The sequence below is a fragment of the Eurosta solidaginis genome, chromosome 1 (assembly GCF_040869045.1).
Source record: "Eurosta solidaginis isolate ZX-2024a chromosome 1, ASM4086904v1, whole genome shotgun sequence".
NCBI lineage: Eukaryota > Metazoa > Arthropoda > Insecta > Diptera > Tephritidae > Eurosta > Eurosta solidaginis.
In genome coordinates, this window is record NC_090319.1 from 75,737,550 (window position 1) to 75,756,416 (window position 18,867).

The window sequence follows — 18,867 nt, forward strand, 5'->3', positions numbered from 1 at the left end:
TACGTTCATTTGATACAAAAATAAATTGGCTAAGTGGATAACAACCACAATACGTTTGATGTGAAATTTTCTTACTACGCAGTGGTCTTTAAATGTTTTGCAAATGTTTGTAAGAAAATAAAAAAGAATTTACTTGTGTTTTGTGTATATTTAAATATGGGAAAGTGTTGTTTGTGCAATATTAGAAGGAAGAAAGCGGGTGTGAAGCTTTTCACAGTCCCGCAAGATCCAAGGAAGAGGAAAACTTGGGAAAAAGCTTGTGGCGTTAAGTTTCCACAAAATGGCTTCAGTTGTTCGCTCCATTTCAAGCCTCTGACCTTATTGTGGGAGCGCAGAGAGTAAATTTGATGCCCAACTCCACTCCGTCGCTATATTTACCGGTTTTTATGTAAGTATTCACTTTCACGATTGGTGCAAGATAAAAAATGAAATATAATTTTATTTATGACTTAGGAGTACTAATCAAGAGTTTGTTAAAAACGAAAGTTGTCTCGTCGTCCCCAACCGTAATTCCTACGGTGATCTACCAAAATTTCGGACAATACTTTCGCCGCTACAAAGGAACCTTTCATCTCTAACATGAAAGAAAAGTAAGGAAATATATGCAAGTTATTTGATAAAGTCCCTTCTACATGTTTGGTTTTTTTGTTTAAGTGACACCTTTGGAGCGAAAAGCCAATACTTGGCACGGTAAAACTGCAGCACACAAACGGATATACATGATGTTCAACAAATAAGTTGTGAAACCCAGACGCAGTAAGTTCCCGTAGTTTATTCACTTTACATTTTAGTCTTTCTAATACCTCATATAAATTTAAATTATTTAGTGAAATATTACTCCAGTGCGCAATGGAGTCAGAAATTACCCGCTTGAGGGTGGAAAATCTTAAGCTACGTGAGGAGAATGAAGAATTAAAAAGAAATATTGCCAACACCGCCTTCGTAATGTGTGCCGTGAAGTCTTTTTTTACAAAAGGACAGATGCAGAAGATGTTGGTACGTGGTAAGTGTTTTCCGTTACCTTGTATTGTATATATACTAATTCGCATGCGTAGAACTTAGGAGTAAAGTACCATAACTTTTATTTGTGCATAATACCTGGGGATTGGGCTTAAAACCATTTATGTATTCAACATTACAAATTAAAACAAAATAGTTCCCAGCCAGTATTTTTTGAAAGTTTTGATCAAAAAATATTTAAATATCATACCCCAAGATGATTAAAAACGTTAAAATTTAAAAGCATTTTCTGTTCGAAAATTAACGTATCGTCGAGAGAAAAATGTACCATAAATGTGATTATTCTTGAATAATCATTTATGATTCCTATTTCGAAACGCTTTTTATTCATATTTGATATCATTGCAAAATTGAGCTTTAATAGTTTTGGAGTAATATTTGACTGCTTTTCACAGTCATTTTCTGATCATATTCGTGAATATATTTCAATCGTTTTGGTTGAGATTTTTGAATCATTTTTGAATGCCATTATAATGCATTTATTCTTCATATCTCATTCAAAATAGGATACTACATAATAATCTTATTTCATCAGGGAATAAAGCATGCGAAAGTGAGCTATTCGAACCACAGCTAACTCGCAAAAAAAACTTGACCGATATACACCTGCGACTACAACATCCAACATCAGCATTATCGTCTGCATCTTAAAATACGGATACGTTACGGGATGTTGAAGCCGTATCCAGGTATGTCAAGATAGTTTTACTTACCTGGGGTTCAAATAGCTCACAACCTATCTATTGTCCAATCATTATGTATTTTCTGGGAACTCGAAGGAGAGAAATGGTTGGGAAAATCTTCGTTCAAGAGCAGCATTACATTATTTTGTCTTTTTTTATATATTTTTTCTTAGCTTAATGAAAAAATATGTGTATGCGAAAAAAATAAGATTTTTAATGAAAAGTAAAATTTCAATAAGTATAAAATTCATTATTCAGTCAACAAATATATTCATAAAAGATTCAGAAAGCTGAATGAAAAATGATTATAAATTTTTGATCACCTAAAGTAAACACATTTGATTCAAATATGATTCCAAAATGTGATTGAAAAACTATATTCAGTTTTTAATCATCAAAGGTAAGCATATTTGATTATTTTTTTGTTGGGTTGATGGTGAATGAGGACAAAACGAAGTACCTGCTGTCATCCAGCAAAGAGTCAGCGCATACGCGCCTTGGCAACCACGCTACTGTTGGCAGCCATAATTTCGAAATAGTAAAAGACTTCGTTTATTTGGGAACCAGCATCGACACTAGCAACAACATCAGGTGCCGCATCTTTTTCCGAATACGGCATTTGAATAACCGCTTAAAGGTAGAGAAAGCAAAATCGCGAGTAATGCGAAACAAAAAAATGAGTAAAGTAACTCTATAATCTGGTAAAAGAAAGATTTAGAATTATTTTACTCAAATAAAAATTATATCTTTATTTCAGCCCAACCCTGACGATACGAAAAACGGCCCTTATCAGGGCCACCACTAATCACCAAAGAGAAAAAATTTCTAATCAATTATACCTACACAAAACGGCCCTTATCAGGGCCACCAAGAGAAAAATTTGCTAGACAATTATGTTTTACATATTATAAATTTACTTTTGGATTATTTATATCCTCCATATTATTAAAATAATGGTTATTTTCAGGGCAATACATAGAAAAAAGGGGATGACAAGAAAACAAAACCGGAGTATAACCGATACGGAAACACTCCAAACCGAACTTTTGCCATAGCAGGTACCGATACCAGATCCAGCCTAAAACCGAAATGGAGAGAAAAGCCTCCTGGTTGTTAGAGCAAAGACGAATTTCATTTGTTTTGAAAATTTCATATTTCGCAGTTTTTTGAAACATTTTACGACTAATACATTAAAAATTCTTTCTGTGAAATGAAATTGTGATATTTTAAATTTATTGTGAAATCAAAAAGTATGTAAACATATTAATAATAAATATCAATCTAATGTTTACACGGAAATGAGTTTTAGTCTCAGAAAAACATTTTGTGAGGAAGCTCAAAATTGATTACACAAACAAAAAATAATTGAAAGAAAAACATGCCCTCCTACATAGTAAGCTTGCATTTTCATTAATCTTCATACTACATGCATATTATACATATGTATGTACATATTTTTGTTGCATTAAAATTATTTATTTATTTATAAAATACATCGAACAATTTGTTAAAGATCTTTGATTTAACATTTATATATATACTAAAATAATTAAATGATAAATTTTTTAAGAAGTAATCCCTAAAATATCAAGAAACTAAAAATAATAAGCGTGTATATAATCTTCCAAATGCTTCACGTTGCCCCATTGCCGCATATAGACCCGGTAACAAGCACCATTTACCATAATTCAACGCATTTATATTATTGAATAGTAAAATTAGATACAGATACATATACATACAAACATATTGTATAGACAATAATATATACGTACATAGTAGCATTAAAAATTCGAGTTTTTAAAAAGTAAATTCAGCGTTTACATTTGAGACATTTAAAATAAACATTTTGTACTATTTAATTTTTTTTATATAAGTGAGTCGATAAATAGTCCATTTTTGCTTGGCGAAATAAAGTTTAACGTTCCAATTAGGCCATCAAGACATTTTCTTTACATTTTTGTAGCTACATGCAGATCGAATTATGAAATGCATAAACCACTTCGCTGTTTATGTCACGATTTTAACAAACACTGCAAAAATGTTGGAGCCTGTGACTCGTTTCTCAGTATTAAAAAATGCAATTTAACTACATTAAATTTGTAATTTGAAATGAAGCAAAGAACGCTAAACCGTGGAAATACTGTTTAACCCTCTATTTTAAATATGAAAGTACTAGTTATTGGAAACTTGTTTGCAAAGTTGTGATTTGATCATTGTCTTTATATGTACATATTTACTCAAATTTATTCTGTATAAATTTTATTATGTATAAATTTTATTCTGTATAAATTTTGTCTACTATTAATTTCCTCTATTGTTGTCAATTTCATAAATTCACGTGTGCCCCCTACTGGGCAAACAGCTCCCTCATGAGTACTTTGAGCGAGGTCGTTTGGAGATACTTACAAGAATTCATTTACAACATTTTAAACTTCTGCTTACTTCTAAGTTTTGAATTCGAAATTATCAAGCGTTTAATTAAATACTGTTTAATATTATTTTGAAATTGATGACTGCATATGTTATTTATATCGTCCATTATATCTTTAAATTTTCTGTATAATTGTTTAACTTTTAGACTGATAAATAAAATTAAATAAATTAAATAAATAAGATGTGCGACTTAAAAATTTAAACTTTTTTCTACTTAAGACTATTTTGCATAGACATATATTATGTGGGTATTAACAACAAAAAGGATTCAAATAATACAATAAGGCGGCTCATTGCTGATCTTCTGCATCCATATCTGCATCCATTGTATTTAATCTTCTAAACACGTAACATCTTCGTTATACGAAAAATTGTACTTATCCTTGAATATGTGAACCAGCCACCCAGGCATTAAGGCATTGGCAAATAGCGTAGAGTACTGTAAATATAAAAAAAGGTTAAACGTTTTATGTACGAACTAAAGATGGCTCAAGCTTATTAAAACTGGCAATTGGAAGAACGAATCCCTGGAAAAGGATCCATGGCAGTTATATTGAAAAGTTCTGAGAAGACTGATGGGGAATTGAATCGGATCCTGTAACTATATGGATCTAAGTATATGACGCCTTTCTGCTTTATCTCCATTTTAAGTGGCACTATTAACTCATAAAAATATTTTTTGGGAACAGTTAAGCTAGTTCAGAGTAGTTTGTTCCTGCAGTTGTTTTTATTGTAACTTAAAAAGTACTCCCAAGAATTAGAGGTGTAGGTAACCTATGATCTAGCCGATGCTTAAAAACCTAGGGAAAGAGGGTTTCAAATATTTAGCACATGACTTCAACCTGTCTCTTTTCACCTTTGTCATTCCCGAAAAATGGAAAAAGGCCAAGGTGGTCCCGTTACTAAAGCTTGGGAAACCAGCTAACATAGGAGAGTCATATCGCCCGATATCACTCCTGCTCTCAGAACCGCTGTCTTCTTATGTCCCCAGAACACCATCTACATAATGAGGCAAGAATACTCCCCATCAGGGAGAGCAATGAGATGCTAACCAAACAGTACCTGTTGAATACCCATAAACCTGAGCATCCCAAAAGACATCTGATTGATGAGCCAACACAGCCTAGGAGCTTAAGGAGTCACCTCCGTAAGCATTATACGAAATACGGCGAATGAGAATTCAGCCGTTTGAAGCAAAAAAACACAAGCAGGTCCTCAGTGAACTCCACAAATAGGCGTCGGACCTCTATGCCAGGAATTGCCCGGTGAATCCAGTACTCAACGAACAGTACCCAAAACTTGCGGAAGAGGAATGCACACTCCCTAGGGAAACGCGAGTCACTCCAGCTCGACTTCGTTCTGGATACTGTAACAGACTAAACTCCTACCTATCCAGAATCAACCCCGACATACAAAATGTATGCCCTGCTTGCAATGTGTCCCCACATGACACCAACCATCTCTTTAATTGTAATGTGGAACCAACGCCTCTAACACCCCTTTCATTATAGTCCATTCCTGTTGAAACAGCAAGTTTCCTTGGACTCCCGTTAGAGGATATTGATGACAATTTGTGATCGGTCGCTCCTATTAGGTGGGGCGAAGCACTGCTACAACAACAACAACAACAAGCCATCGAATATTCTAAATCATCTAAAGCAGTAGGCCCGTCCCTGAGTGCCTCACAAATTGAAACTGGCGAGGGTGGTACCACTATTAAAGCTTGGGAAACCAGCTAAAGTAGGAGTTTCATATCGTGCGAACTCTCTCCTATCGCCAGTAGTAATTTCACCATAAGCCTGCGACTTGCCAATCATCAGCATGGCTTTCGAAAATTGCTTACCACCACTGCTCTAAATGACATCAACACACAAATAAATTGCGAAATGAACCAAGAACCCATTATAAAATAGTACTCGTAGCGCTAGACTTAGCAAGACCTTTGACACGTCAACCACAGAACGTTGGCTCTAGACTTTGAAGTGTCTATTCAATCTAAAAGGTGGACTGCAAATTATCTGTGTGGTCGGCGGGCATCGGTGCAGTTCAGGAACGTAACATCAAAACCTGGAAGTATTAAACCAAATCCACGACGGTCTTGTTTACAACGTGTATGCGGCAAATTTCGGCAATATTGCACACCCATGTCGATGGCATTACGTTACCAACTGACCTACACACAATAATACTGGGTGTGACGTTGGATCAGGACCTACAACCTTAACAAATTCTCAAGTACCTTGCCGGCAGCAAAAGTGTTTATCGCTACAACAACTAAAATCACCAATAATCTTTTCAATTACAATGTGGAACCAACGCCTTTTACACCCTTATCTCTTAGCATATTTCCTGTAACTCCAAGTTTTCCGTAAAAGGATATTGATGTGTGAGTGATCGCAACTTTTGGATTGGGTGAAGCACTGCTACAACCACAATAAATTTAGTGGTGTTATGGATACAGGAGTCCTTTCCGGATATGAATTCGCTAAGCTCAGGTACGAGACCGACTGCCGAGTGAACCCATTTTGCACCGCTCGAATCTTAGGGCATGTGTTTTTTAGTTGCCTTTTACGACTGGAATGTTCTACCATGGGAATATAGTTAGGCCCTTAGCCCGGTGGTGACCTGAAGGTTTGATCAGGGCAATTCAGAACGTTCGCTTGAAATTCGGTGATTCGAAGTCATATCTGACAAAAGACCTAAAATATTAAAAAAGTGAAATCTGGGTGGGGTCTGCCTTTCTTGTTTTAATATGATTGGTTTTATAAGGGATCAAAGGACAGATAATTTTTTAAAAAACATTAAACAGGATATACATATTTGGAAGAGCAAAGGGTTCGAACTTCAAAAAATCCATTGCCCAGAAAAAGTTTAGTTTGTCGTATAATGAAATATATATATATTTTACATTCCAATAAATTGCCTTTTGTGTTTTTTCATACACTTCACCAAGTTTGAGCATCATTTTATATTGCTTTATACAGTACATAAGTTCAATAACAAAATAATGATTAATGCCATTATAACCGATAACTTTTGGCTTTGAGCGCAACTTATGGAAAACTTCATTCAGCTTATGTTTATATTTAGAAAAAGTATTTAAAATTTCATCAGCGGACATATCATTCATTGATCTGTTATAAAGCGAAATTCTAAATTTGATATTCATTGGCATAATATGATAAATAATCAAATATATGTACTACTCACAATATTTCAACATGATTTCAACCTTTTTTGGCACTTCTATTAAATCTTTGAATATATTCTCCATATTTTCATTAAATCTCATATGTGCCTTTTTCCTGCGTTCATTATCTGCAATTTCTTCGGTTGCTGGATAAACAATACGTCTACGCCGCCTCTGCTGCTTTAGTTTCTTTGACCTTCGAATATTTACTCGTTTTAGATGCATTTTTCGACGATTTAACTAATTCTTCAGGTTTCTTCTTACTCAGCCATTTACTCATGGATTGCTTCTCTTGCTGACATGTGCGTTCACTTTTCCTTTCTTCACGCTTCCGTTTTTAGGTAATAGTGCGGTTTACGGTACGCACCGAAATTTGGGCCAAAATTTTCGAGTGAGGTATAAAAAGACGCGTATTCAAGTCTAGATCAAGAATCCGAAAGCGGAAGTTAACTTTTTTTACCCGTTCAAAAGATTAACGAAAAACCGAAAAAAGACCCGCGGGTCCCTCCGAAACAGGGGTGGGATCCATAGTATTTTTGCGCAGAACACTTTTCTGCGTTGGCGGCCTTCGGCCGCGCTTATAACAAATAACCCTGGGCTACGCCATGCCAAGTCCGGGTGTGTGGTATAACCTTGGCTGTAAGTGCAAACAAATCAAACTCCTATATGACACTACTTTATTTTCTATGTATTTTTCTTGCATTTTCTCTTATATTTTTGTCGAGGGAGCCAATAAGGTTTCAGTACTGGTGTAAGTGTGTGAACTATATTTAAAAAAAACTAAAGCTGGAGACATTGGTGCTTTATCGGTAACAGTATCGGTAACCCTTTACAGCAGATTCGACCAACCTTATGAGAATCAATGCAATCGATTATTGGTGCCCCTAAAGCTGGAGACATTGGTGCTTTATCGGTAACCGTATCGGTAAACTTTTAACAGCTGATTCGACCAACCTTATGAGAATCAATGCAATCGATTATTGGTGCCGCTAAAGTCGTAACCGTATCGTAGCCAACCAATTGGGTTTTGGTTTACCGTCGTAACGATAAACAGCTGATTACGTTAGGGATACGGATACAGCGATACGACATACGGCACCAATGACTCCGGCTTAAAGTCGTAACCGTATCGTAGCCAACCAATTGGGTTTTGGTTTACCGTCGTAACGATAAACAACTGATTACGTTAGGGATACGGATACAGCGATACGACATACGGCACCAATGACTCCGGCTTAACGAAATACAAGAAAAAGACAACGTACCCTACAAGAAACGCTGATTGTTTTACTAATACACTCACACTTGTAATCATTGTTTACTATACTTGTAATTGACAATGCTGATCCTGCGATAACGTAAACATTGATACTCAAATTTATGTATGTTCCTTTGTTCGCTCACGCATGTCCGCATGTACCCAACGACAGCCTATAATCATGAAAAAGGACCCAAACTGGGAAAGCTTCGGACACCTGGTACAGAACAAAATAACATACAGAAGATACCATTATGCATGTGAGACAGATACATAATTCTCAACGGAATTTTATGTATGCGAGAACAGTTTATCCGATTTAATCATGTTCTCACTACTGACTGTCATATGACAATCAAATGATTATCACGGTTGTTTTGTTATTTTTTAAATTCCGCCATTTTCAACCGACGAAAACCATATAAAAAATAAGTTTAAAAAATGAAACAGAGAACATTTCAAAGCTCTATGCTAAGAGAAAAAAATCGAAAATAATATTAAAAAATACCAAAAGCTGTCGGAATGTGTGGGGCGCACGCAAAAAATTGATACGCGAAAAATAATAGCGGTTAGTGGTGATTCATTTTTAAATGTGTTTCCGCATGAGGAAAGCGCTCTGCTTTTGTTTTGTTATTTTCTGAATTTAAATTGAACAATCTGAACTCGAATTCTTATAAAACTATTTATTTTAAACAAATAAGAAACACGTATGCTTTTATCACGTACAAAATTAAAAACGTAATGAAATAAAGTAAATAAAAAGCAAAAAGCATTGTTTCATTTTTGGCGGAATATAGTAATGGTCATTTATGATAGTATAACAGTCAAACCTGATATCTACAGTAAACTATCATTTATGACACTTTTTGATAGTTAGAGTGTCAGCACTGATCCAGGAAAAGGAATGAGAGTGAGCAGTACGGCTATATACTTAATCAACAGGCCATGTTGGTGTATAAGAAGGAGACAAAAACTCACACGTACACAGTTGTTTACATCACATTTGCGCAAGTCCCTTAAGTTTATGATAGAAAGTTTGTATGAGGCGCTGATCGTTAGGTTGACATTGCTGACAATCAGATGATAGTCATATGATAGTCAGTATTCTTGTAGGGTAGTTCATTAAAAACAAACAAGCCAGGTTGTATTTCGATAGGGTTTTTGACATTAGGCCGTTTTTTCTTTATTTTTTCTGACAAATGAAAATTTTCTTTTTAGTTTAAAAATTTTGTGCATAAAAACACAACTAAATTCAAAGTGTAAATTGTGTGTGCAAATAAGTTTTCAATAAGTGTACATTTTTCAGTTTTTCATAGTTAAGGAATTGACCTCCAGATTCTTGTGTTACACAAATATAGTGAACTTGTGTACAGAAATTCAAATTAAAAAGTTTTTCAAATAATTTGAAAAACTACGTTTTCTCTACTTTTTACACTTAAGGCAGTAACCCTCCGTAATAAATTAAACTTTTAATGAAAATCAATAACTCTGAACTGAACACTTTTCGCCATGATATAAAATTAAAATGCTGTGGAACAGGAGCAACACTTTTGTGACTACATAAACCCTGTTTCAATCTTTTACGTCTCTGCACAGAACCCTAATTGATCGTTTTCAACCGAAACAACAATGGCAACCCAGATTTTCCCGTTAAGCTAAGAACACATTGAACTGCACTACACTGCGCTGCAAAATATTATTTGCATGTATTCTTATGGAGCAATTCACATCTAGCGGCAGCAGCACTGCGCAGCGCGGCCATGAGCGGCAATGTTGATCAAATAGGCAAAAGAATGAAGCGCCGCTGTCGCTACATGTCGCACCGCTTAGTGTGCACGCACTTTTATGCTCACTTAAGCGAGTGCCTGTCAGAAAGAAGTCAACCCACTTGTACTTGTACACTATGCACATATGTACGTACACGCAGCGGAGATAAAACGCACAAACACATGCATATATCTTATCTGAGATGCTCACAAAAGTAAGCAATAATTTGTGCAAGTATCACTCACATATACACGCGCATATGAGAAGCTATAAACGTAGTTATAACTGGCAACGAGGAAACCAAACAGTATAAAAGCAGCACCAGCTGAGGCACGACCAATCAGTTTGATTTAAGCACGCTCTCTGTCGAGAAGTAGTGTTATTTTAGTCTAATAAAGACCATTTGCATAATTGCATATTGGAGTTATTTATTCGGCAATTTAGCGATACGAACGTTAGTAGAAGGTGTGAAATAAGCGGAGTTTCACTAAATTCGTTACAATACGTAAATCAAAGCGCGGCTAAATAAAAATGAGCAATTCTCATCGCCATCAAAAACAACTGATCTAATGCTTACATGCACAATGCGCTATCTATGCGACGACTACCCACAAATCACACACAGAAGATTGCGCATTCACGAGTTCAAAATTGCTTCGTTCTGCGCATATACGTCACACTTGACTGATTGAGCGAATTAAAGAAAGAGAGAAAAAAACAAGAGCTAAAGGAAAATCAAGTAAAAATTGCCCATAAAAAACAACTGATCTTTTGTTTACATGCGCAATGCGCATACTTGTGTGTGTGATTTGTGACGAGTACCTGTATTGTTGGGTTGTAGTTTCACTCTTTATTCTATGAATAGTAATTCCTTCACCCGGGTCATATCAATTAATTTAACTTAAAAAAAGGCGCATAGTCATAGTGAAAATAAAATAGGTTTTATTTTTTATTTTTTATGATTTGTAGGCTAGTCTGATCTAATTTATGTTGGTGCAAATAAAACGATTAATTCACCTTACGCCCGACGTTTCGCTGAATATTTCAGCATCCTCAGGGGCAACACTATTTATTTTCAAATTAAATAAACAAACAAAAAATATTTTATGTTGAAAAGCACATACATATAAATTAACACAGTATTTTTAAAGTAAACAAAAATTCTACACTTACAACAATATCGGACAATATCAACATTTACTCATCAGTACCACCTTGTGTGGTAGTCTTGTCATAACTAATTTGTGTTCTGTTTAGACAAAGCTTAGTTATGGCAAGACTACCACACAAGGTGGTACTGATGAGTAAATGTTAATATTGTCCGATATTGTTGTAAGTGTAGAATTTTTGTTTACTTTAAAAATACTGTGTTAATTTATATGTATGTGCTTTTCAACATAAAATATTTTTTGTTTGTTTATTTAATTTGAAAATAAATAGTGTTGCCCCTGAGGATGCTGAAATATTCAGCGAAACGTCGGGCGTAAGGTGAATTAATCGTTTTATTTGCACCAGCATAAATTAGATCAGACTAGCCTACAAATCATAAAAAATAAAAAATAAAAATTATCGAACTGATCGCAAAAAAACCCAACAAAAAAAAAAAAATAGGTTTTATATTTAGTTGCAGCTTTTTTGACAGATAGCTCATAGCAAATTATGTCAAAAAGCTGCAACTAAATTTAAACCCTATGTTATTTTGACTATGACTATGCGCCAAAATGTCTGATTCAATTTTATGAGAGCTGGCTACTAATATAAAACACATGTTTTGTTGAAAATAAGAAGAAGAAACGTACACAAAAATTGAAGATACTGATAGAATTATTAACATTTAAATAGTTTCGTACGTAAACAAACTATTTATTTTCCTTAGATTTTCTTCAAATTGTTTACTCTTTCCGTTTTTTTGCTTTTAAATATAGCGAAATCTTTTATGTATACACATATTTATTTCAGTGCTACTATAGCTCAACTACTCGTATATGGTTGGCTCATCTCATCAGCTGATTTTATTTTTTCTTTTCACTGGAGTAGGGATTGTCAGAAGGAGATGGCAAACTTAAGATGAAACCAATACATTGAGAACATTTTCTTACCACACACAAACGCTGCTTAGTTTTATGTTTCCATTCTATTCGTCTAACACCAACTCGCTGATTTTGACAATCTGAACAAAGGTATGTTGTTGCTGTAGAGATGAGCCAACCATATAGTTGAGCCATAAGTGCTACCAACTCAAAAGTGGTTAGCTGTCAAAAAATCGTCTACAGAAAACGAAACAGAACTGCTATACGGATCCGAAATTGAACCAGATAAATTGGGCCGTTCCATTGGTTTATCGAGCTCTGGCTCTGGCTCAAATCTCATTGGAACGATCTGGATCAACTTTATGAGAGCTGGCAGCACTAATATAAAACATCTGTTTTGTAGAAAATAAGAAGAAACGTAAAAAAAATTTAAGATACTGATAGAATTATTAACATTTAAAAAGTTTCGCACGTAAGCAAACTATTTATTTTCTTTACATCATCTTCAAGTTGTTTACTCTTTCAGTGTTTTTGCTTTTAAATATGGCGAGATCTTTTATGTATACACAAATGTACACGTATTTAGTTCAGTGCTACAATGGCTCAACTATATGGTTGGCTCATCTCACCAGCTGATTTTATTTTTTTCATTTCACTGGAGTAGGGATTGTCAGAAGGAGATGGCAAACTTAAAAAGAAACCAACGAATTTACAACATTTTCTTACTACTTACAAATTCTGCTAAGTTTTATGTTTTCATTCTATTCCATTCGTCTAACACCAACACGCTAATTTTGGCAATGTGAACAAAGGTATGTTATTGCTATAGAGATGAGCCAACCATATAGTTGAGCTATGAGTGCTACCAACTCAAAAGTGGTTAGCTGTCAAAAAATCTACTACAGAAAACGAAACGAACAGAACTGCTATACGGATCAGAAATTGAACCAGATAAATATCAGGATCACAACGTTGTTGTTGCATTTGCATGTTAAATTTCTATCCGTATCTCGCTCAAGTCTCAATGGAACGTAACTAATATCAGGATCACAACGTTGTTACATTTGAATGTTAAATTTCCATCCATATCTGGTTCACTCGTCATTGGAACGTCACTAATATGTCCTATGCTTAAAGCACAAGTTACACAGACGATTGCGCATGCACGAGTTCAAATTGCTTCGTCCTGCGCATCTACGTCGAACTTGGCTGCTTGAGCGAATGCATGGTTCAATTATGTACAGGTTGGCTCATCTCATCAGCTGATTTTATTTATGTCATTGCATGGTCGAAGGGATTGTCAAAAGGAGATGGCAAACTCAAAATGAAACCAACACATTGGCAACATTTTACTTACACATAAAAAAACTGCTAAGTTTTATGTTTCCATTCCATACCATTCGCACCAACACCAATACACAGATTTTGACAATTTGGACAGACATATTTTGTTGCTTTACAGATGAGCCAACTTGTATATTGTTGAACCATGAGCGAATGAAAGAAGGAGAGAAAGAAACAAGAGCTAAAGGAAAATGACGTAAAAATTGCCCATAAAAAACAGCTGGTCTTTTGTTTACATGCTAAATGCGCAATCTTCTTTGGGATTTGTGTATTTTCGGTAAATATCGCGTCGTATACACTACAAGAATACTGACTATCATCTGATTGTCAGCAATGTCAACCTAACGATCAGCGCCTCATACAAACTTTCTATCACAAACTTAAGGGGACCTGCGCAAATGTGAAGTAAACAACTGTGTACGTGTGAGTTTTTGTCTCCTTCTTATACACCAACATGGTCTACTGATTAAGTATATAGCCGTACTGCTCACTCTCATTCCTTTTCCTGGATCAGTGCTGACACTCTAACTATCAAAAAGTGTCATAAATGATAGTTTACTGTAGATATCAGGTTTGACTGTTATACTATCATAAATGACCATTGTTATATTCCGTCAAAAATGAAACAACGCTTTTTGCTTTTTATTTACTTTATTTCATTACGTTTTTAATTTTGTACGTGATAAAAGCATACGTGTTTCTTATTTGTTTAAAATAAATAGTTTTATAAGAATTCGAGTTCAGAATGTTCAATTTAAATTCAGAAAATAACAAAACAACAGAAGAGCGCTTTCCTCATGCGGAAACACATTTAAAAATGAACCACCACTAACCACTATTATTTTTCGCGTATCAAATTTTTGAGTGGCTCCCACACATTCCGACAGCTTTTGGTATTTTTTAATATTGTTTTCGATTTTTTTTGTTTTAGCATGGAGCTTTGAAATGCTCTCTTTTTCATTTTTTAAACTTATTTTTTATATGGTTTTCGTCGGTTGAAAATGGCGGAATTTAAAAAATAACAAAACAACCGTGATTGATTGTCATATGACAGTCAGTAGTGACAACATGATTAAATCGGATAAACTGTTCTCGCATACATAAAATTCCGTTGAGAATTATGTATCTGTCTCACATGCATAATGGTATCTGCTGTATGTTCTTTTGTTCTGTACCAGTTGTCCGAAGCTTTCCCAGTTTGAGTCCTTTTTCATGATTATAGGCTGTTGTTGGGTACATGCGGACATGCGTGTGCGAACAAAGGAACATACGTAAATTTGAGTATCAATGTTTACGTCATCGCAGGTTCAGCATTGTCAATTCAAGTGTGAGTGTATTAGTAAAACTATCACCGTTTCTTGTAGGGTAATGTGCATTAACCTTAAAATTGACATACAACTCTGAATTTATATCCACTTTTTTGCCCAAAACGGTGTTTTTGTACTTACTTTCGCACCAGTAATAGGACCACGGTTGCTACTTTGGGTCCATTTGGACCAAAAATGGTCCCTTCCAACCCGATTTGGACCACTGGTCCATTTTCTTTAATTTTGGTCCTTTTTAGGCAGTTGCCACGATTTTGGTACTTTTCTTTCTTTTTCAATCAGGTAAAAATTCACATATTGTCCAACAAATTTGCAGCATATTCGTTAACCCACAAAAAATTGCTAAGTCAATAAAAATGTACGAGAACAGTGACATTTCACCTAGGAAATAATTTAGGCGAGGTATTAAAATGAAAAGTGTTGGAAAACACACTGTCGTTAATTGTTGATGAAACAGCCGACTTATGAAAAAAACTCTTGTTTCATATTTATAATAATAATGACTAGATATTTCCATCGGTTATTAAACACTTACGCCCCGATTCTAGTGTGGTAACAACATTCTTTACCATGGTAACGAAATCATCTGGCAACTTTTACACCCTTTTAGGGCCGTTCCATTGGTTTATCGAGCTCTGGCTCTGGCTCAAATCTCATTGGCACGATCTAGATCAACTTTATGAGAGCTGGCAGCACTAATATAAAACATCTGTTTTGTAGAAAATAAGAAGAAACGTACACAAAATTTTAAGATACTGATAGAATTATTACCATTTAAATAGTTTCGCACGTAAGCAAACTGTTTATTTTCCTTACATCATCTTCAAGTTGTTTACTCTTTCAGTGTTCTTGCTTTTAAATATGGCGAGATCTTTTATGTATACACAAATGTACACGTATTTAGTTCAGTGCTACAATGGCTCAACTATATGGTTGGCTCATCTCACCAGCTGATTTTATTTTTTTCATTTCACTGGAGTAGGGATTGTCAGAAGGAGATGGAAAACTTAAGAAGAAACCAACGAATTTACAACATTTTCTTACTACTTACAAATACTGCTAAGTTTTATGTTTTCATTCCATTCCATTCGTCTAACACCATCACGCTAATTTTGGCAATGTGAACAAAGGTATGTTATTGCTGTAGAGATCAGCCAACCATATAGTTGAGCCATGAGTGCTACCAACTCAAAAGTGGTTAGCTGTCAAAAAATCTACTACAGAAAGCGAAACGAACAGAACTGCTATACGGATCAGAAATTGAACCAGATCAATATCAGGATCACAACGTTGTTGTTGCATTTGCATGTTAAATTTCGATCCGTATCTCGCTCAAGTCTCAGTGGAACGTAACTTTTGGTATTCTATCCGCGAAAGTAGCCGGATAATTTTTTACCCACAAAAGTAGGTGGTTACATCGAAACAACCACACAACTGCTGTTGTTTAGAAAAAGGCAAAACTGAAAAATAAAGAATTGTAAGCGCAAATAAATTACGATAATAGTAAAAAAGTGTTGCCTCTTGCTATATATTATATATTTGTTTACATTATGTACTTTCACAGAATAAATTTCAATATAACTATGTAAAATCTTATGCATGTATGTACATATATACACATCGTCTCGTTTATTTGTTAACCTCGTATCTACGAGTGACACATTTTCGGTAAAGCCATGGCGGAACCATACAAGGTGGCTGCATGGTGACATACCTACAAACATAAATAAAAATTCCATGTACTTTGTTTTTGTAAATTCGATGGACGAATGTCAAAATCGAACTGGGCCGGAAGTTGATGTATCAAATCAAATAAAAAAGTTTATATTCAGCTGTCGCATGCTGCCACTTGTATCGTTCCGCCATGGATAAAGCGAAGAAAACCAACTTTTAAATATCACCACAGACATTAGTTACGTTCCATTGAGACTTGAGCGAGATACGGATAGAAATTTAACATGCAAATGCAACAACAACGTTGTGATCCTGATATTTATCTGGTTCAATTTCTGATCCGTATAGCAGTTCTGTTCGTTTCGTTTTCTGTAGTAGATTTTTTGACAGCTAACCACTTTTGAGTTGGTAGCACTCATGGCTCAACTATATGGTTGGTTCATCTCTACAGCAACAGCATACATTTGTTCACATTGCCAAAATCAGAGTGTTGCTGTCAGACGAATGGAATGGAATGAAAACACAAAACTTAGCAGCATTTGTATGTAGTAGGAAAATGTTGTAAATTCGTTGGTTTCATTTTAAGTTTACCATCTCCTTCTGACAATCCCTACTACAGTGAAATGAAAAAAATAAAATCAACTGGTGAGATGAGCCAACCATATAGTTGAGCCATTGTAGCACTGAACTAAATATGTGTACATTTGTGTATACATAAAAGAATTCGCCATATTTAAAAGCAAAAACACTGAAAGAGTAAACAACTTGAAGATGATGTAAGGAAAATAAATAGTTTGCTTACGTGCGAAACTATTTAAATGTTAATAATTCTATCAGTATCTTAAAATTTTGTGTACGTTTCTTCTTATTTTCAACAAAACAGATGTTTTATATTAGTGCTGCCAGTTCTCATAAAGTTGATCCAGATCGTTCCAATGAGATTTGAGCCAGAGCCAGAGCTCGATAAACCAATGGAACGGCCCTATTGGTGAGTTTTTCGATGATGACAGCGTTACCACTTTGGCCATAATCGCGAATAAAAGAACTGGTAACGATTTTCGGTTACATAATGTTCTGGGGACTGTTTTACCGGTAACGCTCAGAATCAGCCCGTTAATGAAAGATTTTTGTCACTAATAGAGCTAAAAGTATGTATTTCAAATGCACTTGCGCCTCTAAGAAATTTGACAAAGCTTGCAACTAATGAAGCATGGAGTTTAATGAATTGAAAACTAAGTAAAATAATGAAACTAAATTATTTTATATTAAGTGTACTTGCCACTTACTTAATTCCAGTCTGCCGAGAGATATTGAGAGTTTGTGAAGGCACGTCGATATTTAAATCTTTTCAACCCAGCACAAGAAATATTTTAACTGGAAGGCAGAAATATTTCTTGAAAGCGATAACTGTATAAATGTACAATGAATGAGATTAAAAAATTAAATTTTTATATTCAGCTTTTGAAGCAAATGTAAAGAGATTTGATTTTGGAAGAAATATTTTGTGTAAAATTATCCACGTAAGTGCTAGCATTAACCCCTGATGCCAGATATCAAAACTCACACTTACTGAATCTGGGCTATGATATAAAGTTTAAACGTCAAGAGAAAAAGTTAGCATATATAGAAATAGAACTATCAAAATTGCTTTGTTGCATTAATGCTCTACTGTGTTTTCCACATATTTCGACCAGAACGCAAATTTTTGAACCCTTCCTTACTAAAACTTAAATACGCTATACATATTATTTCATTGCCACCAACAACATAATGCTGGAACTAAAAGCTTTGAGAGCAAACCTAGGTTCACAACATTAGGTTCGTGAACGACATACACCTATTCTAGAAATGTGAAAATATAATACCATGAACTACATTTTATTTTTGTTTGTTCCTTGAATTTAAGCAAATTAATTATTATGTCCAGAAAAAAAAAACGTCCTAAAGTTTTGTATTTTACAACGAATATGACCTTATATACCAATAAAATAAAACAAAAATTTGGTCCTTTTTTCCGTGAATTTTGGTCCCAAATGAAAACATGGTGTGGCAACCGTGAATAGAACCGTGGGCGCACTCGTCTTCTGAAAAGAACAACCTTTTATCATTACTTCAAGTAAATTGTCATATACTATACATC

The 18,867-nt window shown here is 34.8% G+C and overlaps 2 long non-coding RNA genes across 2 annotated transcripts; one reads left to right on the top strand and one right to left on the bottom strand.

The window, feature by feature from the left end:
• Positions 1 to 453: 453 nt before the first annotated feature.
• On the top strand, positions 454 to 973 carry LOC137245205 (uncharacterized). The gene is made up of 3 exons (XR_010951271.1): positions 454 to 590; positions 655 to 756; positions 828 to 973. It is a non-coding gene; the product is annotated as an uncharacterized lncRNA (long non-coding RNA).
• Positions 974 to 7,009: 6,036 nt separating this feature from the next.
• LOC137245246 (uncharacterized) lies at positions 7,010 to 8,060 on the bottom strand. Its single transcript, XR_010951285.1, has 2 exons — positions 7,350 to 8,060; positions 7,010 to 7,273 (listed from the first exon to the last, which is right to left on the bottom strand). It is a non-coding gene; the product is annotated as an uncharacterized lncRNA (long non-coding RNA).
• Positions 8,061 to 18,867: the final 10,807 nt, after the last annotated feature.